A 27,284-nucleotide genomic window follows, 5' to 3' on the forward strand; every position below is an offset into this window, starting at 1 on the left:
TTACTTACAGAGTGGATTATAATTCATTCATTGGGAATTATTTTAGGTGAGAATGCTTATTCCCATTTTACTGAAAAAAGCCACAGCTTTCCCAAGGCTAACTGAGAGGTTACTGGCAGAAATTAGATTTCGAAAGGAAGTACCTTAACTGTTTCCCCCTTGTTCCTCTCCTTCTTTTTCTTCCTTTCCCTTTCTTTTCATTCCCTCTCCCATTTTTTGAGAGGCACTGGTTATAGACTAAAAGCACAGCTCTTAGGCTTCGGCATTCCCGAGTCGGATGTTTGTTAGGTAAAGGGAACCATTGCCTTTTTACCTTCAAGTTTTGGGGAATGTATCTGTGGACTTGGGCCAGCTTCCATAGGAGCTCCCTCAAGGGTTATTAGGAAATAGTAGGCTTTTGAGAAGCCGCAGTTAACTGCTTAAAATAATCCAACTATTGTATTGCACCTGTTAGCAGTATCCTGTGATTTTCCCGTTTAAGAGTCTAGCTCGATGATTCAGTCCCATTTCTTGCTGCAGAGGCTCCTCTTATAGTGGGAGTTGAAAATAATTATAACAGGTTCATTATTGCACCTTTAAAAAGTTCAGATCTAGGTGAGGAATTGTTTCTTTTCTAAAACTGTGTTATCCTGGTAGACCCAGGTTTCCCTTTTCCTTTTACAACTGTTGATGGAACTGAAGAATCCCTGTGTGAGAATATATCTAGGTGTTTCCTCAAATGTTTAAAGTGAGTGGTAAAAGAAACGTAGATAAATGGTGCTCTTCAACTCCCACTTCCACGGGCATTTTTTCTAATTTCAGTGCTAAAAGTATTCCTATTCCCTTAGTTTGTTGATACTGGGTTGTTTTTATTTCCCCCACTATGGTGATATTGCAGTGTTTAATGCTTTAACAATATCTTACTCTAGCACATATCCAATACTCTAAAGGGAGAGGTTTTTTGTTTGTTTTTTGGTATTTTTTCAACAATCATCAAACAATTACTCATAGCACAACTACAATTTAAAAGTTCAGACTTTTAGTGAAAAGCTTGTGGAAAACCTAAACAAAACCTAAGTTTTAATTTAATGGGGGAAGATAAGGCAACACAATTTGGATTATTTTAAGTACAAGATACTTTAGAGGTCATTTAGTCTCATCCTTCATTTTAGAGGTGAGGAAAGTGATGCCAAAAGGCTATTGAATGAAAGGTGAACTTGAAACCACATCCTAACTCTAAACCTTTCACTTTTCCTCTCTTCCCCTTCGTTGGTAGAATGAATTTAAAATGTAATCGATTGGTTAATATGACCAAAAAAAAAAAAAAAGAGAGAGAAAAGTAATAAATTTTGGAAAGGATGTTGGTGCATCGTTGGTGGAATTGTGAACTGATCCAGCAGTCTAGAGAGCAATTTGAAACTATGCCCAAAGGGCAGCCAAATTGTGTATACTCTTTGACCCAGAAATATCACTATTAGATCTTTATCTCAAAGAGATCACAAAGAAGGTAAATAAACCTACATGTACAAAAATATTGATAGCAGCCTTTTTAGTAATTGCAAAATATTGGAAATTGAGGGAATGCTCCTCTATTGGGGAAAGACTGAACAAACCGTGGCATGTGAATGTAGTGGAATACTATTGTTGAATCCAAATTTTATTTTTGTTTTTTTTTCCTTTCTTTTTTTAAAATTAATTTTATAATTAAATTTTTTTTGACAGCATGAGTAATTTTTTTTTGTAACATTATCCCTTGTATTCATTTTTCCAAATTTTCCCCTCCGTCCCCTAGATGACAGGCAATCCCATACATTTTACATGTGTTACAATATAACCTAGATAGAATATATGTGTGTAAATCCAATTTTCTTGTTGCACGTTAAGTATTAGATTCCGAAGGTATAAGTAACCTGGGTAGATACACAGTAGTGCTAATATTTTACATTCAATTCCCAGTGTTCCTTCTCTGGGTGTAGTTGTTTCTGTCCATCATTGATCAGCTGGAAGTGAGTTGGATTTTCATTATGTTGAAGATATCCACTTCCATCAGAATACATCCTCATACAGTATCATTGTTGAAGTATATAATGATCTCCTGGTTCTGCTCATTTCACTCAGCATCAGTTGATGTAAGTCTCTCCAAACCTCTCTGAATTCATCCTGCTGGTCATTTCTTATAGAACAATAATATTCCAAAACCTTCATATATCATAATTTACTCAACCATTCTCCAATTGATGGACATCCATTCATCTTCCAGTTTCTAGCCACTACGAAAAGAGCTGTCACAAACATTTTGGCACACACAGGTCCCTTTCCCCTCTTTAGTATTTCTTTGGGATATAAGCCCAGTAGTAGCACTGCTGGATCAAAGGGTATTTGATAACTTTTTGGGCATAATTCCAAATTGCTCTCCAGAATGGTTGGATTCTTTCACAACTCCACCAACAATGTATTAGTGCCTCAGTTTTCCCACATCCCCTCCAACATTGAATCCAAATTTTAAACAGATTTCCGAAAAACCTGGAAAGACTTGTACAAGCTGATGCAAAATGAAATGAACAAAATCAGAAAAATATTGTACATTGTGTGATGATCATCTATGATTGGTTCAACTCTTCTTAGCAACACAGTAAACCCAGACAAGTGCAAAGGACTCAGGAAAGAAATTGCTCTCCATAACCAGATAAAGAATTGATAGACTTTGAATGCAGATCAAAGCATTTTTTAAATTTATTTTTTCTTATGGATTTTTTCCTTTTGATCTGTTTCTTTCACAACTGTGACTAATATGGAAATATATTTTATGTGATAGCACATATATAAATAGTATCAAACTACCTTCCATCTATGGAAGATGGGAGGGGAGAGGAGGGAGAAAAATTTGAAACTCAAAATCTTGTAAAACTGTGCGCTAAAAGTTTTCTTGACGTGTACCTGGGGAAAAAATAAAATACTACTTACAAAAATAAAATGTGATAATATAATAAATAAAAAAACATGATAATAAATAATAATACTAATTAATAATCAATATAATAATAAAATAAATTAAAATTTAGTAAAATATATCATTAAGTCAATATAGCTTACAAGAATCCTCATGTATGGATTTGTTGTGCCTTTCCATTTGAGTTTGATACCTAGGCTCACAGTAGCCGAAAAGATAGCCACTTGTATTGGTAAACGAAGCTTTCTCATCTGGCAGTTTCTCTACACTAATCAAATCACAAGTTTGGCCTCCATCCTTGTCTCTTATCTCACCACCATGTGCAATTTTGATCAATGTTTAAGGGTCTAGGTAATGATTTTTTCATCATTTCATTTTTTTTCTAAAGTGCACAATTTTTTAGAGTAGAAATCTGACTCAATTGCATAAGGAAATTTATCCAGTGAAAACTTATTGTTAGCAATTTTTGTCACTTGTCAAAAACTGTGGAACACAAGCTCTAGGAATGCTTAATTCTAATAAATAGTCTTCCATTAACCTGATTTGTTGAAATATAAAAATATTTCCAGAACTTTTAATCAATCAAATACAATTCATATTCAGTTCCAGGTTTTGTGGCTAAACATTAATGGTACAAAGATAATCCCTGTCCTCAAGAAACTTATTATTGTCTCTCCTTTCAGGGAATCAGACAACAATTTCATATATGGGCAATATAGAAAATTTATGTTTTGAATCATTACCAGGAAACTTGTAAACAGTTTACAATAATCTGTTTAAAGGAAAGTTTATGATAAATAGAATACAGTAAAAAAGAAAATACAAAGTCACAGGTTTAAAAATTGAAACACAAAAATCATTTTTTAGCTTTCATCTAATGAATATATTTTGAGCATATACTATAATAAGGACACTGTGCTAGGTATACTAAAGGATACAGAAATGAATAAGATATTTTCTTTGTCATTTATTAACAAATTTACAGTCTAGTATGAAAGTGAAAATAGAGATGGATAACCATTTGGAATGGAGTGTGAGAAGTCCAAAGTTCAATCAAAGTTCATAGGAGAGAAGTATTCCTTTTGACTAAGGGAATTAATGAAGTCTTTGTGAAAGAGAGTTTTGTGAAAGATAGGAAAGAATTGGATTGTAGGTTGGGGGAGTAAGGAAAGAAAGGTATTTCAGGTGGAAGGAACAGAATGAACAAAATCATGGAGGTTGGAAGTTGGGAACATAGGATGATGTGTTTGAAGAATGATGAATACTTTGGCATGATCATGGAATCATAGCATAGAAATGAAGTTTAGAGATCTGGTCCATCAGTTTTCAAATGTTTTGCATTAGGGCCCCTTTATACATGTAAAATTTATTGAGGACCCCTCTCCAGAGTTTTTGTTTATGTGGATTATAGCTATAAATATTGACTTTAGTATTATTGTGACAATTGCTTCAATCTGTTAGTCTTGAAAGGGGATCTCTAGATCACAGTTTGAGAACCACTGATCTAGTAGAATGCTCTTATTAAACTGAGGCTTAGAGAGGAAAGTAAATTGCTGAAAGTGGACCAGGAGAGCATGGATTCTCTGACTCCCAATCCAAAGATGTTTCCATTCTGAGGATGGCTACAGATAGAAATAGTGGAAGATGGTGCTAAAAATAGAGGTAATGTCAAATTATGGAGAGCCTTGAATGCTGGACTTTAGAGGATTGATGTTTACTCAAAAGATCATGGGGATCCAACTTTGATCACAAGGAATAGTATATTAGGAGGAGGACCTCTGTTAGTTACAATTTGTCAATAATTAGTTTAGGACTCATTACTCATACCTGGGCAAATGAGCAGTTGCCAATGATTAGTAGTGAATAGGTTGTTGCTGTAGCAGATAACAGTAGGAGTTTTCAAGAGAAACCACAAAAGATGCAGGTTCCCTTTCAGAAATAGTAGGAATTTTTAAGAGAAGCCACAAGCCCAGAATTGTGCAATGTTTGCTTGCTTACTGAAGGAATTCATTACCTTGTTGTACATTAAGGGCAGGTTGGCCTCTCGTAAAAGGCTTTGAATAACTGTAAGAAAGAAAATTGAGATTTAAATATAAGAAGGATAAATACAGCTTCAATTTCCAGGCTTAAATCAAAGTTTTTTATTTACAAAACATGCATGGGTAATTTTTCAATTAACTTACAAAGTCTTCTGTTCTAAATTGTCCCCTTCTTCCCTCACCCCTTCCCCTAGATGGCAGGTAGTCCAATACATGTTAAATATGTTAAAGCCAATATATGTGTACATATTTATACAGTTATATTATTGCACAAGAAAAATCAGATCAAGAAGGAAAAAAAAAACTGGGAAAGAAAACAAAATGTAAGCAAACAGAGTAAGAATGCTATGTTGTGGTCCACACTCAGCTCCCATGGTTCTCTCTTTGGGTGTGGATGGCTCTCTTCATCAATTGAAATTGGTTTGAATCATCTCATTGTTGAAGAGATATTCAATTCATCAGAATTGATTATCATATAGTCTTCTTGTTGGCATGTATAATGATCTCCTGGTACTGCTCATTTCACTTAGCAATAGTTCATGTAAGTCTCTCCCAGTCTCTCTGAAATCATTCTGCTGATTATTTCTTATAGAACAATAATATTCCATAATATTCATATATCATAATTTATTCAGCCATTCTCCAACTGATGGGCATTCACTCAGTTTCCAGTTCCTTGCCACTATAAAAAGGGCTGCCACAAACATTTTTGCACATGTAGGTCCCTTTCCCTCCTTTAAGATCTCTTTGGGATATAAGCCCAGTAGAAATACGGCTGGGTCAAAAGGTATGCACAGTTTGATAACTTTTTGAGCATTGTTCCAAATTAATAGAGCAGATTTCAGAGAGCTCAAATAAAAGTGGGAGGAGGAGGGTACCTTATTTATGGGGGAAAAACAGCCTTATTCTTGAGTCATAAAATATGATAAGAAATGGAGATTAAAAAGAGGTCCTGAGGTCTTGCTTGTGTCCTTGAAACATTTTACCAATTTGGGATTCTTTTGCTAACTTAAAATGTAAATGTTTAAAGCTCTAGTATTGTTCATCTCCTGCCTTGGATTATTTTAGATAATCAAAATATCATTTATGCTTTAAAGGATCTGTGATCTTAGTAATAGAATGACCACTTTGATGAAAATTGTAACTTATCCAAGCTTTCCCATTCTGTGCAGTTTTTAAAGATCCTTTTTAGAGACTTTGCTCATTCTGGACACATCATGTGTCAGTCCCGTACAGACTTAAAACTAGCCAAGAAAGCCAGAAAGAAAATTTTATATATTGATTTCTCAAAACAAATGCACTTGAATTCAGAATCTACCAAATTTACCATTTGCCTTTAAGAAGTACTAATATAGGATCTGCTGAAGTCCCAGTAGATACTGAGGTAATATAACAGAAATGCTGCTGTCCCTACAGATTAGCCTTCTGGGGGAAATATTGTACCATGGGCACTACTGTCTCAGAAAATGCTGGGGGACTTCAGGAACTGAGAAGGGTTATATAACACAAATGCCCACTGTCTTCTGTGATTTGCATTTGCTGAGAGAATTGTTTTTAACCATCTCAGACATTACTGATTCAGGAGGTAGTCACAAACTTTAATAATTATAGAAGGCATTATTTTATCTCTACAGTGCAGAATACAGATACTATTATTTCTTCAGCAAAAATTTTGATTTATTGTGACTTTTTATTCTTCCTGTTTTTGTTGAGAGAAAGAATAAGCAAATTATTTGGTTTAAGTTTAATAGAAGTTATAAGCATCAAATAGGCATGAAATCTATATTTGGCCATGTATGTATCATCTACATATCAATGTGTAACTTAATACATATAAATTTTATACATGTTTAGTGTACCTATTTAAAATAAAAAATAAAAATATGTGCATATATACATTTTAATATACATTTTAAAAACACATTTGTACACTTACCACAAAATTATTATGTAGCCAACTAACTATAAGAGAAAGAAATACTAGAGCAAATATCAAAAATTAATAATCCCATTGTGAAAGATTGAAACACTTTTATTTTGAATAACATTTTCATTTGGCATTGGATTTCTAAAAAAATTTAAAAAGAAAGAAATTGATTCTAGTTTAGGAAATCTTTGGAAACATCAATCTGAATTTTGTAGTCTGCTAGTTATTTATTCTTTCTGATTCTAGGGAAAAGTTTGGCCAACCTTCCTTTATATGGGAGATATTTAAAGATATCTTTATTTCTTACACTTATAGGATGCTATGGTTGTTGTTTAAGGAGAATATATGGCACAAAGTTTCTTTGTTTCCTAAAATCTCTTTAAAAGAGTTACAAAAAATATCTTCAAGTAAAACTTTGAGAAAAATTTTAAACCCTGTGATCTGTTATGGGCACATTAAGTAGCTGTTAATAACTATATTCCTGTCTCACAGTTCACATGTAAAATTGACCAAATGAAGAGGTTGGAGAGAGAAAATATTGATTTTTTTTTTTTTTTTTTATACTCACACATGCCAGTGTACAGAGCATTCCCAAATATAAGCTTTATTAACTTAAAATTGCACTAAGTCTTTTGGGACATCTAGTATTTGGATATAAGATAAGTTCATGAGCCTCCAATATTTTCATAAGAATGAGCAATAACCATTTGTTACTTGCCAGATCCTGTGTTTAGAGAATAAGGTTTGCTTTCTAAAGCAAGAGCCTGGGATATTTTCTCCCTCCCCTTATAGTATTTTTTTCCCCAATTACATGTAAAAATAGTTTTCAACATTCACTTTTTTAAAAAAATAGTTTTTTTAATTGACAGAACATATGGATGGGTAATTTTTTTCAACATTGTCCCTTGTACTCACTTCTGTTCTAACTTCCCTTCTCTCCCTACATTCCCTCCCGTAGATGGCAGGTTAGTCTCATATATGTTAAACAAGTTAAAGTGTATCTTAAATACAATATATGTGTACAGATCTGTACAGTTTTCTTGTTGCGAAAGAAAAAACAAACAAAAAAGTGGAAATAGTGTGCTTTGATCTGCATTCAGATTCCATAGTTCGTTCTTTGGAAGTGGATAGCATTTTCCATCATGATTAACCTGGGATCTTGATATATTTCAGGGGGTTCATGAACCTCAATGAGGGGGGAAAATTATACTTTTATTTCCATAAATCTCTACTTGAACTGAACTTCCTTCAGTTATAGATATTGGCAAACATTGTGAAGAGGGGCTTGATATGACTTTTTCAAAAAGCCAAAAAAGATTAAAAACTGTTTTAAAGATGAAAATAGCACCTGCACAAAGTATATTCAGAATAAATGCATAGTAATTTTCTGACCAAGAGGTTCTAGCAGTTAGGAGAATTAAATAGGAGTCAAATGAGAAAATCAGGAATTCTAATATGCCAAAGAACAGCAAAAAGATCATTTAGGCTGAACCAATTTGCTGATGAAGGACAATAAAAGAGTGGGAGGGATAGTGCTAAGAAGTGAGTGGCCTAAGGTCTTACCTAGTCCCAATAAAGAACTTGAATCCAGAGCTTTGAACTTGGAAACTTCAAAGTTAAAATATACTATCACTGTCTTAGATGGGAAGATAATTTCTGGCTTTGAGATTTGTATTATCCAGAAATTTTTATGAGTCTAGGGGGAGGGGGAAAATGTTTTCACATAAACTTTGGGACAGATTTGTTTTTTGGAGAGCATTTTTCTTTCCAGACCGAAAGTCACTTTTTGCTATTTTAGGAACATGGAAATGTTCTTTTGTAACTTAATTTACCCCTTAATTCATTTGGTAGTTTTAAGCTTGGGTGAGAAGTTGAATTTTGTCTTTCTCCATGATGTTGATCAGTAAACATTTATTAACCACCTACTATGTGCCAGATTATGTACTAAGCTCTAGGGATAAAAAAAAATAATAATAATCAAAAAACATTCCCTGCCTTCAAGGAGATAAAACCTCAGAAATCTGTGGATGAGATACAGATATCCCATAAGCCTACCTACTTGCTTCTACTTACAAAAAAAATTTCTGAGTATGATTTAATTTCCCAGATGCCCTGGGTAGCAAACATAAATATTCTGGCCATAGGTAGACAAATTTTCCTTCCTGTAAATGAAAAAAATTAGCATTCTGATTTATAATTAAGTCTTTGGAGTTTCATTAGTGTTATTTCATTTTCTCAAGGTTAACTATCCCTTAGTAAAGTGATAAAAATTTCAGTTTCTGAAGCTGCAAAAGTTCTAGACGTTGGTCCCTTTCTCCCCATTCCTATTTCTCACAAAGAGTCAGTCAGAAACAACCAGCTGAGCTTTCCTAATAAAGGTTAAATCCTGTTTGAATCTGTCAAGTCATCAAGACTGTATAGTACAGCCTTCATCGAATGTCAGCGAGGGAATAAATGGTTTTCTGGGTTTCTGTGCCATGTTGCTTTTCATATGCTCTAAAACTGCTCCTTTTCAAAATAAAATTATGTGAGACTCAGATTCAGTATTTAGACTTGAAAAAGGGGAGAAGGGTGCAGCTGAAAGAAAGTTTCCATTTCAGTAGGAATAAAAATGTAGGTAGGAAGAATTAAGTTTATGATTCCATTTGTATGCACCCTTGGGAGTGACATCTGGATATAAGGCTCAAAAGAATTACTTTGGTTCCCAGTGGATCATCTGACAGTTAAGGTCTCAGATTCATGCCATAAAGAGATAATTTCCCATTTAGCCTTTGTAAATTAAGTGGTAAGGTTTGCAAAGCATCTTCTCATTTTAGTTGTCACAATCACCCATCCTATGAGATATAAGCTATTGGCATAATTAGCCCTATTTTACAGGTGAGAAAGCTAAGGCACAGAGAGAGCGTGTCACAGGTCAATATTGGGATTTGAAACCAGCTTTCTTTTTCAAGCCTAGCATTTGTTCTACCTCACTACAATGCTTCTCAGTCTGTACAGGCATAGTGGCCTCCTTTAATATTTTACATCTCATTACTTCTTTAAAACAATATTATAATAATTTAGGATAGTGCTTGACAAAACTTAATGCTTTCATATATGTTAATCTCTCTCTGGCTCAGTTCCCTTGTAATGCCTGAGAAACTGAGGCAAAATAGAGATTAGAGAGTATTTAATAATTTATTTAAAAGGGAGAGATTTAGTGGGACCAAAGGGATCCATGGTTTGGTCCCAGGGCTGAATGAGACTATGGTCTCCAAGAATCTAGCACACAAAGTGAGTTCTCAATGACATACACACACACACACACACACACACACACACACACACACACACACACACGTGGCTCAGACACGGGGTAGACAGAGGCAGGGGCAGAGGCAGGGTGCTGAGAGTGGGAACGGGACTCTTGACAATCCAGTTCTGACAAGGTGAGGGGAGGCATATCTGATAATTGGGATTGCAGAATGGGGAGAGCCACCCAACATTCTGATGATACCTAAGATAGAGTCTTTCTCCTTATCTGGATCATCATGATTAGGTGGTTGAGCAAAACAATTATAAACTGAGGCAGAACAATTAGGGAAACCGAGGCAAGACTGGGTCAGGATAATTAGGGAAACTGAGTCAGGACAATAAAAGAGAACTGTGGCATAACATTCCACACTCTCTTTCTTCTGAATATTCAAATCATTGAATTACCTTCTTCTAGAAGGTCTTAGCACCATAATTTTCACTAACCCTATGTAAAGTAAATAAACCAAAATAAAACTAGAAAAATGCAAGGACTTATGGCAAGTACAAGTCTCTCCCTGATAGCCCCAGAGTAGTTAACATAAAAACAGCATTCAAAGATAACTAAATCTAACCTGGATAGGCAACAGTAAAATTATTTTCCACAATTTTGAAACTGCCAAAAAGAATACTCAGAACAAATCTGGCATGCAAAGGCAATAGTAAAATTATTTTCCACAATTTCAGAATCATCCTAAAATTCCTAATCAAATGTTTTCTCCAGCCAGAGTTCAAGGCAATTAGCATAAACTGAGCCCGTACCTAGGCTAGCTCAACCCAAGCCATGCCTGAATTTTAAATTACCCAAGTGCCAGTTTAAAATCACAAGCAAATTTTATATTAAATACAGTTGCAACATTGAAATAACCAATTCCTAAATTTCTTAATTTAGCTGAGCTCCCAACCAACAGGACAAGTCACACAGAACATGCAGACCTAGACTTTGCAGTCAAAACATTTAACAAGCAGATCAGGGGCTATCTGGAAACCTTAGAATAGCCACAAGGGAAATTGTCAGCTATAGAGTCTTCCCTCCCAGAATCCAAATGGAGCCTTTTTAAGCTTTCAAGCATTTGGTGCATTTCTCTGCCTTAGCCAGATGGAGTCTTAGAAAGACACCCAGATTTATACTCTGGAATTCCCAGAGTTGTGCCAACTGGCACACAGAACCAGATGTGTCTTAGGAGACACTCAGGTAGTGTCCACTGCACACTACTCTCAGAATTTATGCCGGTCAGCATTTCATTATTCGGAGAATCCAAATGGTAGCACAGACAGACAGAACAGACACAGGTCTTAAGACATCCAGACTTACTGTCCCGTGGTTGAAATGGAGTGTCCACCATTGGGCTTCAGGTAGAATTGTGGCTGGAAACTGCTTTCTTTCCCAGAAGCTCTGGAAAAAAATCCAAAAGGCCTGCCTCTCCAAGCAAAGAAGCTAGATTCCCAGCCATCCTGAGGCCCAAGGCAGAGACCCGAATATCTCTGTTCTCTAATCCTGACCTCATTTTCTAACATCTTGGTGGGAAGCCTCCAAAATGTAATGCCGGAGAAACTGAGGCAAGGTAGAGATTAGAGAGTATTTAATAATTTATTTGAAAGGGAGAGATTTACTGGGACCAAATGGATCCATGGTTTGGTCCCAAGGCTGAATGAGACTGAGTCAGAATAATAAAAGAGAACTGTGGCATAATACCCTCAGCTGTAAAACAAGGCAGGTTGAAGTAGTAGACTTGTACTGTCCTTTCCCAGTCTAATCATATTTGATCTACTTGGCCACCATAAGAAGTAAGTAGAGCAAATATTTTTATTTTCATTTTACAAATGCACAAACAGGCTTAAAGAAGGTAAAGTGTGTTATCTGAGGTTGCACAGCTGGTAAATGGAGCCTGGGCCAGAGTCCCAGATCAATGGGTGAAGACAGATTTTAATTTAACATCAGGAAAAGCTTTCTAATAATTGGAAATGTCCAAAAGTGTGTGTTCCCTCTGGATTTTTAATAACTCCTTTTTAATAGTGTAATTAAAGGGCTTCTTGAATCACGGATAGGCTGAACTAGATGTCTTCTTTGGACTTTTCCCATACTGAAATTGTCATCTGATTCATGCATTGCTCAATTCTCTTTCTACTGTACATAGTTACTGGGCCATTCCTATTTGCTCTGCTTCTTTTGTTGGGATATAATCTGATTTCCTTCTAAATCATTTGGGTATTGCTCACAAAGAAAAAGAAAAGAACTGGCATTGGTTGACTAGTAGATCTATTGATAGATATTACATAATTATCTATTTGGAACAGATAGCTACTAGCTCATTACATTAGATTTATTAATATAGATCTAGAGATGGTTCAACCTCATCATTTTGCATATGAGCAAATTAAGACTCAGGAAAGCTAATTGACTTGCCCAGGAACACACAAGTATATCAGAGGTGAAATTTTGAACTCGAGTTTCTCTGTTTCAGAGCCAGTGTTCGTTCTTCTGTTACCTTTCATTGTTGCTTCACTGCTTAAATTCTCCCTGTGAAGTGGTAAAAAGGTACCAGGAGTAGTAATATGAAATAGATTTTGGAGAGCATAATTACAAAATAATATTATGTAAAATAGTATAATAGAGATTTGCTTACAATTCAGTTTACCTGAAGAAACCAAATTTATCACAAGTTACAAAGTTTTGCTATTTTATTTTATGTGAAAATTGCTTCACAGACTCAAACCTATACAATGCAGAGTCATAAATGAATGAGCAGTTTGCTTTTTGGGCTACACTACTTTTAAGGTCTCTGGAGAGGAGAGAGAAATAAAGGATGTGTATTGACATATTGAAACAGTCTTAAAGACAGTCTGAGTTTTCCATCAAGGTTGCTCTCAGTTTTTCTATCTCACTTTCACTTAGTAAGTTTCTTTTCCTACCCATCCTCTCTTCTTTCCCCCTCTCTTTTTCTGTCTCTTTTGTTAGGTTGCCTCATCTCTTTCCAAGTTCTATTGTGACTTCTCTTCGTGCCCTGATTTAGGAATTTCTTCTTTGCTTTAAAATTGGTTTCTGTGTTTTTTTTAGCTTCACTTTGTTACTCTGTTTATTCAACTACAGCCTTCTGCTCTAAAACAAAACAAAACAAAAACAAACTCCTATCTCTTCTTGCTGGTCAGATTCTAAAATTCTAAAACATTAACTCCTTTATTAATAAGTCTTTCACAATTGATTGACATGTAGGTCTCCTTCCATTTTGAACTATATTAACAGATCATTTCTTTGGCACCTTTGCATGCAGAAAAGATTACTAGATTGGGACACAGGAGAGATTCTACCTCATATTTGCTGACTAGTGCTCCTGCCACAAGTTTTTCAGACTGATCTTTCTAAAGTACCTGTCAAATACCTACACAATAAACTTCATAGGTTTCTCCTCACTTTCAGGAAAAAATGATTATCCTTATTTGGCATTCAAAACCCTTCCTAACTTTCTTTACTTCATTCCTTAACATGCTTCTTATGCCTTTCTGGAACCCCACTGACCTTTTGACTCTTTGACCCTCATTTCTACCCTTTGGCTTTCCTGGCTTTTTTCACTTCTCAGATAAAACTTCACCTTCTACTGGAAGTCTTTATTCTAATGCCTACTCTTTGTTGACTATTTGAAATGTATCCTATTTATAGCTTTATTGCATATAGTTGTTTATATGTTGTTGACTCCCCCATTAAAATGTGAATTCCTTGAGTGAGAGCAGGGTCTAAGTTTTACATTTCTTTCTATCTGCATTGCTTTTTAGCACAAATCCTAGCACTTATTAAGTATTTAATAAATGCTTATTAATTGACTATATTACTTCAATGACTTCCCAAATGCCTCGGAATTCTTATTTATCATTCCTCAGAGCATAATAATATGTCATGACATTCTCATATTGTAGAGGGAAGGAACTCTGAAAAGGTGTACTTGAATCACGGACAGCAGGGTGCTTATAGTTAAGCACCTACTCAGCATGAGATAATGTGATATGATCTATCTAATCTGATATGTGATCTAATCTAATCTAATATAATTATCTAAATAAAAATATTTAAATATTCTAAAAATTAAATATTTAAATATTCTAAAAAATATAAAAATAATCTAATCTAATTATCTAATTATCTAAATAAAAATCTAATGTGATATGATGATGTAATAACTCTTCTAACAGTCAGTGTGCTATATAGCACAGTGATGTAATCAGACTGAGGTATTTAAGGGAGTCTCAGACACAGAAGACTCTCTCAGACACAGACACAGAAGAATCACAGTTCACAGACACAGAAGACTCCAGACTCAATCTTTGACCATCCTTATGAGTCTCCTGCCTCCTTCACTCCTCCACTAAGACCAAGGACTCTGGGTGATGCCGAGGTCCTCCAGAAAGCTAGTCCAGACATTACATCGTACCACTTTTAAAAAACTTTCTTTTGGTGTTCTTGAAACTTGAATAAATAATTACCTGCAATTGGTTGCATAGAGGTAACTTTTTTTTTTTTTTTTTACTATTGTTGATCTCTATATAAAGCAGCCTCTGTTGCTGCTTAATTATTTTCTATAAGTTAGCCTCTTGTTGCAACATCTCAATTATTAGTAGTTGCCATGGAGACATTGTGTCACTAATGGAGGATTATTCCTTCAGTTGATCTTGTTTCATGCCAGTATTTCTTTGTAACTAAAATAAATAATAGACCCAAAGAAGAGAGATTTTTCCAGACGTGGGACACTATGGGTTTTGATGAGTTTGCAATTTTTTTTCTATTTTTTTTTAAGTGATTGCTTTGTGGTTTAGTAGATGGATATATTGGAAAATATAAGTAAATATAAAACCAATATTTATTATGAAATTAATGTCACTCGGGGTTGTCTATACATTGCAAGTTGGACCATCTGTCATTTTCTCTCCTTTTATATATATATATATTTGTTGTTGTTGTTGTTGTTTTTAGTAAATTGTTATACCTATGTGATTGTTGGTATCTTCGTTTTTTTTACTTTGAATCTCAAGAGTCTAGTACAGATGATGCTTTTTAAAATAAGCTTTTATTGATATTTCTCACATAATTATCTCCAGGTTCCTTCCCTGTATACTAGTTATCTCATATAGCAAATAGTATTTATCCTTCCATAAGCCCTCTAACATTTGAGTTGTCACCATTTCTTGTCATCATTGCTAATTTGTAGGAGGTGAGCTGAAATCTCTGGGTAATTTTGATTTGTATTCCTCTTATAGGTGATATGGAGCTTTCTTTCAGTTGGTTTGCAATTAATTGATCATTTATCCATTTCCTCCCCATTTGGCCACTTCTCTTAAATTTGCATTTAATGTCTGCAGAGGTTTTACAATTTTAAGTAATCAGTTATTTTACGTTTTGTAATTGGCTCTTTTTGATTAAGAACTTCTGCCCAGAGCCAATAAAAAGCCTATGATATTTTTCTTCTGACTTTTATTAGCTTTCCAGTTTTCCCATTTTTTTAAATCAAAAAGGAGTTTTTCCTTTAGGTAATTTGTTTCCCACTTTATCCAACACTGGACTATTGAGTACTTTTGTTTCATCTCCCTTGTTTAGTCTGTTCCATTGATCTATCACACGGTTTTTTAATCAATATATCATTTTGGGTGTTTTGGTTTTTAATATGATTAACATAGTGATTATTTTCCTAATGTTAAACTGTCCTTGCATTCCTGGCATAAATCTCATTTGGTTATAATGAATAATTCTCCAATGACTCCATTAGGACCAGGAGCATTTCTCCCTCTCTTTGGTAGTTTTTTTACAGCTAACATATCTTGAAGGGTTGTTGTGAGGATCAAATGAGATATTTGTAAACACTTATTATAATGCATGGCAGAGAGTAAGGCTTATATCATTATCATTATTATTATTGTTATTACTGCTAGATATGTAAAGGATATATTAACTGTTTCTACCTTTTTAATTTTTTTTGCAGTATTTTTGTACTACATAATTTGATCAGTAAATATATGGTTCCATGTGGTGCTGAGAAATATGTATAGTCTTTTGCCATCCCATTTAAAAGATCTCATAGGTTTTTTTCATTCTAGTTTTTTTCAGTAATTTATTCAGTTCCATAATTTCCCCTTTGTTTATCTTTCTATTTAACTTGTACAAAACTGTGAGACTGGCACTATTGTATAATTGTCTCACTTAATTTTCTTTATGAATTTGGTTTTAAAGACATCAGGGCCATTTAAATTTATTACTGATATTGGTTTGTGGTCTGTAGTTCCTTTTACTATATATAATTTCCTTATTTATCATTTTTATTGAATATTAATTTTTGCTTTATTAGATGGCTTATTTACTGCTCCTGCTTTTTTGAATTTATTTGATGCAAAGTAAATTTTTTTAAGACCTCTTAGTTTTATTTTGTGTATGTCCCTTCTCTTCAGCACTCCCTTCCTCTCCTCATTCTCTTCGGGGTTTTGTTTATCCTTTTTATTTCTGGTTTATATCTTTTTATTTCATTTTTATCTGGTTATTTAATTTCTCCCCTCTTTTTCTTTTTTTTCTTTTTTTTTTTTTTCTCTGTCACATCACTTTCCCTCCAATGGGTCCTGTTTATTAGTTTTTTATATTTCATTTTTGTGTTCTTTTCCAGAGAGAGTTTTTTTTTTTTTTCACTCTCTTCCTTGTTTACTCTGTTTCTTCTAGACTTTCATTTTCTAATTTCTGGGCCCCATATTTATCTAGTTTCTATTCTCTGTATTCCTTTTGAAATCATAACTTCCAAGGTATCCCTTCTGGACTCTCTTTGCTTCACAATATCTGCCACTCACCGTGTAGACTATGCCCCAGCAATGTTGTTGTTCAGTCCTTTCTGATTCTTTGTGACTCTGGCAAAGTGGTTTGCCATTTTCCTCTCCAACCCATTTTACAGATGAAGAAATTGAGGCAAATAGGAGTAAGTGACTTCCCCAGGGTCACATAGCAGTGTCTGAGGCCACATTTGAACTTGTGAAGATGTGCTTCCTGTCTGCATAACTGGCTTTTACCTACTTTACCAGCCTTAGCCCTGACTGTATTATACTTCCTTTCTTCCTTTGCCTTACATCCAGAGCAAAGCCAATTCCTACAGAATGACCAAGAAACCAATGCCCCATGGTAGGACCCCCTCCTGGACTACATCCCTGATTTTGAAGCTCATCATTTACCTGTACTCTCCTTTCTATATTTACCTTCTTTTGTCTACACTTTGAAAGATGTAATATTGACTTTTTAATCTTCTCATCTATGTTTATTAAAAAGAACATTATAATGTTAGCCATTTATATGTGGAAGTACTGAAATTTCATTGGAAGTAACCTTTAATATCAGAATTTGTGGAGGGAGTCTCCACACTGAGAATTTTCCACACCAGTAAAATTCCAGGTTTAGACATTCTTTTAGCTTCTTCTCTTCCCTACTATCCTCCTTTCAGATTTAGGCTTGGAAGAATTAAATCAAATCAAATAAAAAGGGTTTTAGTTTGCTTATTACTTGGGACTCTGATAAGGTTCTCTTCTGCTCAACCAAAAATATGGAGAAAGATGGTTAGGATTTCTTGTTGTTCTTGTCTTGCTGCCATAATCTTCTCACTCTGTCTGAAATCTCTCAAAAAGGAAATGATATACATGGTCCTAGATTTTGCTTACCTCTCATTGTCAAAACATTGGTTAAAAATAAGATCACTTGGATGTGACTCTTCAACAGTGAGGTGATTCAGGCCAATTCCAGTAGACTTTTGATGGGGAGAGCCATTTGCATCCAGAGAGAGGACTATGGGGACCACAACATAGTATTTTCACCTTTTGTTGTTGTTGTTTACTTGTTTGCTTTTTTTTCTCATTTTTTGGATTTTTTTTTTTGACATCTGATTTTTCTTTTGCAGCATGATAAATGTGTAAATATGTTTAGAAGAATTGCACATGTTAACCTGAGTTGAATTACTTGATACCTAGGGGAGGGGAAGAAAGGAGGAGAAAAATTTGGGACATAGTTGAAAACAATCTTTGTATGTATTTTGAAAATAAAAATCTGTTAAAAATTTAAAAAATATATTTTGACACTTAGATTGAACAGCCTGGAGCTTAAACAAGTGAGACCCTCAAAGTGTTTCTGGTTTTAACTTGGTGATATGAACCTTAATTTTCTTGATGAATCATTGAATGCTTATGTTTTGTTCATTCATATTTAACTTTTGTTAATGAAAGAAAGTAGTGGTACAGATAATTTAAAAAGCAGCAAAGATAGGAAAAAGCAGCTTCATTGCAAAAAGATGCAGGAAATAAATTATTCACATTTTAAGGGACAAAATAAGGAAGTCTATCATTGAAGCTTTTTTTTTTTTCAATAGATTTAGTTTCCTAATTTTTCTAAATTTTTTGTTCTTGGCACATATTAACAGCAGGAGAAGAGGTAGCTCTGAAATCTTATAATTTGGCATTGGTAAATAAGATTACAGAATCAAAATTGGAGACAGAAGGAAACTTAGAGGTCATCTAATTCCCAGTTCCTTGTAACTGACTGAGGAGGGGTTGCAAAATTATAATTTATTATCAATAAATGTTGGATTTATATATCTACATACCTGGGATTATGTAAAAATTTCTTGGTCAAAAGTGGATCACAAGGGGAAAAAAAGTTTAAATAGCCCTGTAATGCTCTGGTTAGTTTTCTGGAGGTCTTCGGACCAGCTATTTCAGTAGAGTAATCACCACGATAATAATAATAACTATTGATTATAACATTGACTATTGTGTCTTGTGTACCTAATCTATTCTACTGTTAGCCAGTATCAAATGGTTTTGATAACTGTCACTTCATAATATAGGTTTAGGTCTTGTATAGCCATCTCTGTTAATTATTTCCTGTTTGTCTTGTCTGTAGCTTGTTTTGTATATATTTGCTTTGTGTATGTATTTTGTTTCTCCTATGAGATTGTAAGCTCCTTTTGAACAAAGGGCTATCTTTTGCCTATCCCTGGTGCATAGCATGTGCCTGGCACATAGTAGACACTTAGTAAATGATTATTGGATGATTAATTAACCAGAATCTTTTCTTGGGCAAACAGGTAAGAAAGAATCCTCCATCCCTAGCCTTTGTGCCCTTTTCTTTTGTTTTCTCCTTCATATAAGTGTTCCTATAAACTTCTATTTAATGTACTTGTCTCATACTCCTATTAATATGTAAACTTTAGATATTACTATCTAATTTAGATAGTAATAGCTGAATTACTATCAAAATAATAGTAATTTAGTAATATTTAAATTACTATCTAAACTATCTAATTTAATATTACTATCTAATATTACTAATATTTAGATATTAATATGTAAACTTTAGATAGTACTATCATTTCTCCCTCCTTCTTGATAAAAAAAAATTTAAATTGAATTGAATTTTACTCTTGTAGCTTTTTCTAATTACTTCTAGCTGTACTGCACTTTCTTTCTAAAGAGTTCCTTACTCCCTAGAAGTCATTTCTATGCTTCAAGTTCATGTTAGGGGCTTTCCTTGTATCATATCTTCAGATAAATTTTCATTCAATTTAATTGCTGCAAAGTGCTCACTTACTCATGCCCTCTAGCTCCTGGCATGGGGCTTTAATGTAAAGTTGTTCTGTAAGAGTATTTTAATTGCTGTTATGATTTGTATTTAATTACAATTTATAATTAGAATTTGTAATTCTATTTGTAATTCTATTGAATACACTGTTACTCTAATAAATTACACTACTAATCTAAGGTACAAACTTTAGTTAACATTAAGAGCCATAGATTTACATATGGAAGGGGATATTAAAGTCTATCTAGTTTTACCTGCTCTATTTATAGAATGGGAACTCAAATCTCAAGAAAAATTATTTGACATGTGGTTGAGCAAGTAGTAAATAGCAAGGCCATGATAAAACTAATTTCTATTGAACCATGCTCAGAACCTCAACATTAGCTGACAATCTTTGATTACATTCATCTGTTCCTTTCACCTCTTGACTGGTTCTAGCCAAGTACCAGGACTGGGAGTACAGTCTTGTGACTGAAATAAAAGAGAACTGGACCATATGGAAATTAAATTCACAGCCTTGGCTTCATTAAGCACCATTTTCAAACTCTCTAGTCCTTGGACTTTAGCTTGGGGAACAATTTGGCCACACCTTTTAGAAAAACATACCTTGGTTTCTGAGCATTGAATAGTGAGTAAAACCCCATTTTGCCTTTTTCATTTTGAAGGAGTCAGAACAAGACTCCCAAGATAAACAGATAAAAATCAATTGAATTTTGTAGCAATGATGTTATTGATCTTAATATATTATCTCTTCTTTCCCAAACCCACAGCCTTTCTGAACTTCTTTCAAGGACACTTAGGTTTACAACACCAGGCTTATCTTTGATTTCTGACACATACACACAAACTTGTCTCAACTCTCATGTAACGCCTAACAAAGGTCTCCATTGCCTCTGACAGTGAAGATTTACAGTAACCTTAATTGTTCTACCCATCTCAAACCTACTATCTGCCAAATTTATTTTCCTGATGCTCAGATCCGATGGCATCATTTCCCTTTGAACTAAATTCAAGTAACTTCTTTGAATCAAATATTATTTCATTTATTTACTCTTTTTAAAATGTCTAATTTTAGCATAAGTTTTATGATGTACATAATCATTACTATAGTGGTATATGGATGTCTATATATTTAAATATATAGACATATCCATATACCACTAGAATAATATGCACATATTGGAGGTACATGTTCACAATTTTTTATTGAGAAAAGTTTGGAGATCACTGAAGTTTCATTTATTCTCTAGTCATGTAACAACAATAGCTAACATTTATATAGTGCTTAAGTAGTTTTACATAACTTAATTGATTTGATCAATTAATCCAGTAAAGTAAAGTGATATTATTATCACTTTATATTATCACTTATCATTTTATAGATGAGAAAACTGAGGTTGAATGACTTAATTTGAATTAGATCTTCTTGATTTTAGCACTCTTATCAACTGTGCCACTTGCCTTATGCAGTTATAAAAAAATGTTCATGCTGTTAAGCTTTCTGAGAACAATTATTTTAAAATTATAGACAATAGGACTTATTTCCCTTAAAATGAGATTGAAAAAGCAAACAAATTTTAGCAAGATAATTTTTGAAGCATAATTTTTCCTCCTTCATCATGAAATTGCTTGCTTTAATAGATTTGACTTCATCAACATCAATGATATTCTTTTTGCCACAAACCCTCCCTCCATTTCTTATCATTCTGTCCCATTCTTGTCCTCATGTCCACAAACTCCCCAAAGAGAATATCTTTCCTCGGTTTCTGCTATATTTTGGAGATAAGCAAGCAGTCTTCCCTTTCCTTTAAGTGTATACATGACTAATCTTCCCTGAAATTGTATCTAATTTTGCCTTAGTTCAGATTCAGCCTCAGACATTGCTAGCTGTGTGACCCTGGATAGATCATTTAAATTGTGCATGCTTCAGTTTCCTCAATTATAAAATGAGTATAGTAACTTCTACTTCCTAGGGTTGTTGTGAAGATTAAATGTTTATAAAGTACTTACCACAATTCCTGGCACATATTGTTGAGTTGTTTCAATCCTGTCTGACTCTTCGGGATCGCATTTGGTATATTTGGCAAAGATACTGGAAGTTAGCCATTTACTTCTATTCATTTTACAGACGATGAAATTGAAGGAAACAGAGTTAAGTAACTTGCTCAGGGTCACACAGCTACTAAGTGTCTGAGACTGGAGTTGATCTCAACACGACTTAACTTCTTGACTTCAGGTCTTGTGCCTGTTCTGCCACATAGTAGATGCTTAATAAATGCTCGTTCCCTTTCCCCTTATTTCCCTATGTTTTCATCAAGGACAACCTCAATGAACATATGGACAATTCTCAAGAGGATTGAGAAAGGAGGCTTATGAATTGGTTGTTAACCAGTTTTGGTTATAATTGTTTGCAGTTTTGGTAATAATATTGTCCTTGACTTTTTCCATTCTTTGAAATTTTCTCCCTTTGAACATATCTTGAAAATGTATCTTTAGGTAGTCTTAATGAACCTTGTTTGCCTCATATGTAAAATGAGCTGGAGAAGGAAATGGCAAACCAAATATCTTTGCTAAGAAAACTTTTTTTTTGCTAAAAAAAGAGATTAAGAAAACTTGAACATGACTGAAATGACTAAACAACAATAACTCTAGGCAACTTTCAAACTGTAAATTTATAGAAACTTTTTATAGAAAAAGAGTAGATTTGCTTTGGTAGAAGGAATTCTTCACCAAGGAATTTTCTATCATAATGAATCTCAGGTTTTTATTTGTAGAGGGTCACAGTAGAGGGAAACTCTGGGTAAGGTATAAGACCTTTCAGCCCAGAGGCTGAATTGCACTGTTGATGTACTGAGGTTGGACTACTGAGCACTTAAGGTTAATTACTGATTGAACAATACTCTATTAGCATATGCTTGGAAAATGGCACTTCTCACTATTTCGTGCTAGTTCAATCTTTTGGTGTATACAGAGAATTGTGAGGAGGATTAAGGGGTGGAGTAAGACAAGACAGAGTCACCTTGGGAGGTAGAAAAAAGAGAGGAGAGGTCATGCACATCCTCCAATTCACTTCTACCCCAGGACCGACTCCTGCTGATTCTAAGGTATCCAGGGTGCTAACTCAGTATTCACAATGTCTGGTTCAGCTCCCCATCTCCTCTTAAGGGCTCTTAGTCTTCCTGAGAAATCAGGGGGCTGTGACAACCTGTGTTGTATTTGAAGCAGAGTGATATCAGTTGGAAGAGTGATACCAGGTGGCAAACTACATACAATAGCAAATTGTTTATGTGGTCCCACATGCACCATTCTCTGCCTCATCACTTCCCGGTGTGGGGACTGTAAAAAGCAATGGTATGTTTTGTCACCCCAACTTGGGGGGCTTTAGAAAGCAGGCCACAACACTTATTCATTTTTCTTTTTTGTTGAGATTAGTGGGACATTCTGCTGGCATCTTCCTTTATGTAGTTATGTAGTAACTTAACTACTTAAGTGAGATTTCTTTTTGCTATTTGGAGATTGGGGTCTAGAAGCCAAAAAAAAAAAAAAAGAGAGAGAGAGAGATTAAAAATATAGCTAGAGTCTTCTACATAAAGGTGGTAGTTGAAATCTTGGGTGTAAATGAGACTAGACTGAGAGCTTATAGAGAAAAGGGAAGAGGATCAAGGAAAGGCTCTTTGGGGATGATCATATTAAGGCCTTCTCAGGAAAAGTATGAGGAGCCATGGAAGCATAATTAGATCATAGATTTAAAGCTGGTTCTGGTTCAATAACTCATTTAATAAATGAGGAACATAAGGTACAGGATATAACTTGCCTAAGCTCAAATGACTAGTATCCTGGAATGAATACTAGCTTGGGAGTTAAAGGCTATATATACTATCTCTCACACCATTTATCTGACAAGTCACTTAACTTTCTCAGTGTCTCAGTTGCTTCATCTGTAAAGTTATAGGATTGAACCAGATGGCTTTTGGAAGAATCCTCATTAGCAACTAAACGAATGTTTCTGGTAGCAGAATTGGCCTCCAAAGCCAGTTACTTGACTCCTAATCACAGTGTACTACACTGATATCAGAAAAGAAGGCTGAAAGAGCAACAAATCATGGAAAAGGAATAGCAGGAAAGCATGGCATCTCTGAACTCAAGGGAAAAAAGCATTCAGAATGAAAGAGTCATTACCAGTGGCAAAAGCTGCAGAAATATCCCAGAGTTGTGGACCTTTGAAACGAACTGATGACATTACAGAGTATTTTTTTGACTTGCACAAAGTCAACCTCATTCTCTTTCAGACCCATTGAAGTCCAGTGGCAGGACAAAAATCAGAACAGCTGATTGAAGAACTGATGGCCCAGGAAAGTATGTACTAGAAAAATTCAGTTGGGAGAATATCCTTGGGAAGCAGGATGTTATTTAATCCCCTCACCAAAAAAAAAAAAAAAAAAAAATGAAGTTAGTTTGGCAAGACTTGACTTAATGAAACCATGGTGATTTATAATAATCACCTTTTATTCTCTCTAAATATTTAACACCTGATATTCAACATGTCTGTGGGTCAGAAGATAAGACTGAGTTTATGATGCCCAGAAGGCAACAGAGGTTGAAGACTAGAGAATAACATCTAGGCATCAGGAGAATGTCCTAAGGGTGGTTTTGGTTGGAAGAATTTATTTGCCCATGAAAGAACTCCTTATTCTACAAGTTTTTAAGCCAGAATTTGGCCAGCAACAAAGAAGAAACTCAGACTCTGTATACATATCTGAATGAATTATAGTTACAGCCTAAGGAAAGCTAAACAAGCTACTGAAATCTCTGAGCTCATTTCTGTTCCAAAGAAACAAATGCAGAGCCCCAAATTTAGTAATGAACCTTACCCCATGACAGGAAAATATGTATTTTTTTGGAATGGAGTTATTATTTCCATAGCTAAATCAGTCAGGGACTTGATGGGAGTGCTTTCCCTTTAGCTGGGCTTTTTTAGTTCCAGTTGTGGAGAGGTTTTGTTAGAAACACTTTTTTCTTCTAAAGTTATAGTAGATTAGAAGTTGCATGATCCTCCCCCTCCCTCTCCTTTTTCCCAGCTGCAGGTCAGAGTATTCCTACAATACAAAATCAACTAGTCTCCCTCATTTTCTGAGAAGGAAACTGACATCCAAGTAGGTTAATTCATTCCCCTAAAATCATATAGGTGACCCTGAAGTCAGTGTTCTTTCTAGTATATCATAGTATATCATAATTCTGATAGTCAGAAGGTTTGTTTTGTATTGCTTGTATGCATGGTAGAATTTTAGTCAGGACTCTCAATGGCATCTGGACTGGGGTCAAGGGATGAGGGGCATGATAATGGGGTAGGAAGGGCTAGAGACTAGCAAAGATGACATTTTGAAGAAATAAAATAGCTTTTAAAATATTCTGAAAAAGGAATCTCAGCCCCTTCTGACAATAAGGTTCACCTCTAATCATCATTTTTTGGATAACCTAAAAAATATGAGTGGTGAGCCTGGAGGAATTAGCCTATCAGAACAATATTATAATCAGGACAAGAGAACAAAAAAGAACTAGAAGAGATTCCAATGTCTCATTGGACATTAAGGGGAACTGGGTCCTCAGAATCTGGAGAAAGGCTACTTGGGATTCCTCCAAGGCAGAACTTGGAAGACATTGGCTGAAATGGAGGGTCAGGTGGTGGTGAAGGGAGCAGCTTCTCCAGGTATGCAAAAGAGTAGATAGGAATAGACACTACTCTCTTGAATTAAGAAGCTCTGCTAACAAAAGAAGCTCTACTACTTTATTAAGTGATTACTATGTCTCAAGTATTGTGCTAAGAGAAAGAGGAATTGGGGAGATAGAAGTGGATGTGAATTAGCAGCTAACTCTGTGGCCTCAAAACTCAGACTTAGAAGTGGGGACTTGAGTTTTTAGGAATATTAAAAAAAAAGTCTGAACTTAATAGGAATAATAAACTTCTGCCAAATCAGTTGAGTAATAAAACTGACTACCTTTAGTTTCACCACTGTGTGGTTTGTATCTCAAAATGAATTGCATACTTCATCAATGTATGATCTAGATTGTAGTTTAGTTGTTTTTTTTTTGTTTGTTTGTTTTTGTTTTTTGGTTTTTTTTTAGGGGAACCCTTGTGATGGTGCCGAGAGAAAGTTATCCCCAAACAAATAGCAGGGGGAGAGAGAGAAACAGGGAGACTGAAGGTGGAGCTTTCTTATAAGGGTCCTCCAAATTCCTAGATACTTGACCTTCTCTCCAAAGAAAGAAGAGTGTCTTTAAGAGAGAAAGGTTCTGGGTAGTCATATTTGGAGGAAAATTTAGTCTGGCTTTACCAGAATAGGATTTTGCAAATGAAAAGTTGTCAGTTTTTTGGTGGGAGGTGAGTTTAAATGTGGCTCACTGAATGGGGCTTTTAATTTCAAGGGGAAAGACATATAAACATCTGAGTATGCAAGGGATCATTTTCATGTTGCTCATGATTAGAATGCAATGACAGGGTTGTACATCTGGATGCCCCCATCCCACAAAATGGAGTGCACTCCTGCCCACAGATTTTCAACTAGTGTTCAACTAGTTTATGCTCCTTGTCATAATCTCCACATTTAGAAGGTGTACATGCATGAAGATTACAAAGCAAATTTAGATGACTAATTATATGTTTTGTATGTTGTCAATTGTGAAAGCCATAATGTATGGGTGTTGACTTTCAGTCTTAAGTGGCACATTGTTTTGGGAGCTTCTCATTTCTTCCCTCTCTGATTTTTAAATTTTAAAGAATGGATCCTTCTACATTTAAGAGTTGGTTAGTAGGAGTTCTTTAGCAGCCTTTCCCACTTTAAAGATTTTCAGAGATAATAACAGATTGGACTGAATTCCATAAAATTACAGATTAAGAAGTAGAAGGACCTTATTTTCACATCCAATTCATTTTATTTTATTTTTATTTTAATAGCTATCATATTATATTATATACATTTATATAGCTTCATATGCTTTTGTCAGAAGAATGAAAACAAAACTCATGTAATAAATATGATAAATTCAGGCCTTGACCATGTGTGAAAAAAACCCATGCTGTATCTTGAATCTAATCTCCTAAAATAGAGATATTAGGAAGGTAGATAGCATGCTTCATGATTTGTCCTTTGAAAATTACTTGTCATTTTATAGATGGATAAACTGAAGAACAGAGACATTAAATGATTTAGAACACAAGTGACAGAGACAGATGTTTGAAGTCAGTTTTTCTAGTCATGTTAAAATCTTAAACCCAGCATATCAAAAACTGAACTTATTGCCTGTCCCCCAAAGCCTTCTCCCTTTAAAATTTCTCTATTACTGTTCAGGGCATCACCATCTTCCTAGTCATTTAGGTTTACAACCTAAGTGTCACACTTGACTTCTCCCTCCCTTTAATCTAATCTGTTGATAAGAGCTATTTGTGGAGTTTGCTTTTGTAACTCTCCTGTATGCCCCCTTCTTTCTGCTTATATTGTTACAACTCTTCTGCAGGCT

At 34.7% G+C, this 27,284-nt stretch overlaps 1 protein-coding gene across 4 annotated transcripts in view; it reads left to right on the forward strand.

Moving 5' to 3' along the window:
* Window positions 1-27,284, forward strand: part of SGMS2 (sphingomyelin synthase 2) — a 245,375-nt gene that overhangs the window by 157,634 nt on the left and 60,457 nt on the right. The gene's annotated exons all lie outside the window — the stretch shown is intronic.

Source organism: Sminthopsis crassicaudata, chromosome 6, assembly GCF_048593235.1.
Source record: "Sminthopsis crassicaudata isolate SCR6 chromosome 6, ASM4859323v1, whole genome shotgun sequence".
NCBI classification, from domain to species: Eukaryota; Metazoa; Chordata; class Mammalia; order Dasyuromorphia; family Dasyuridae; genus Sminthopsis; species Sminthopsis crassicaudata.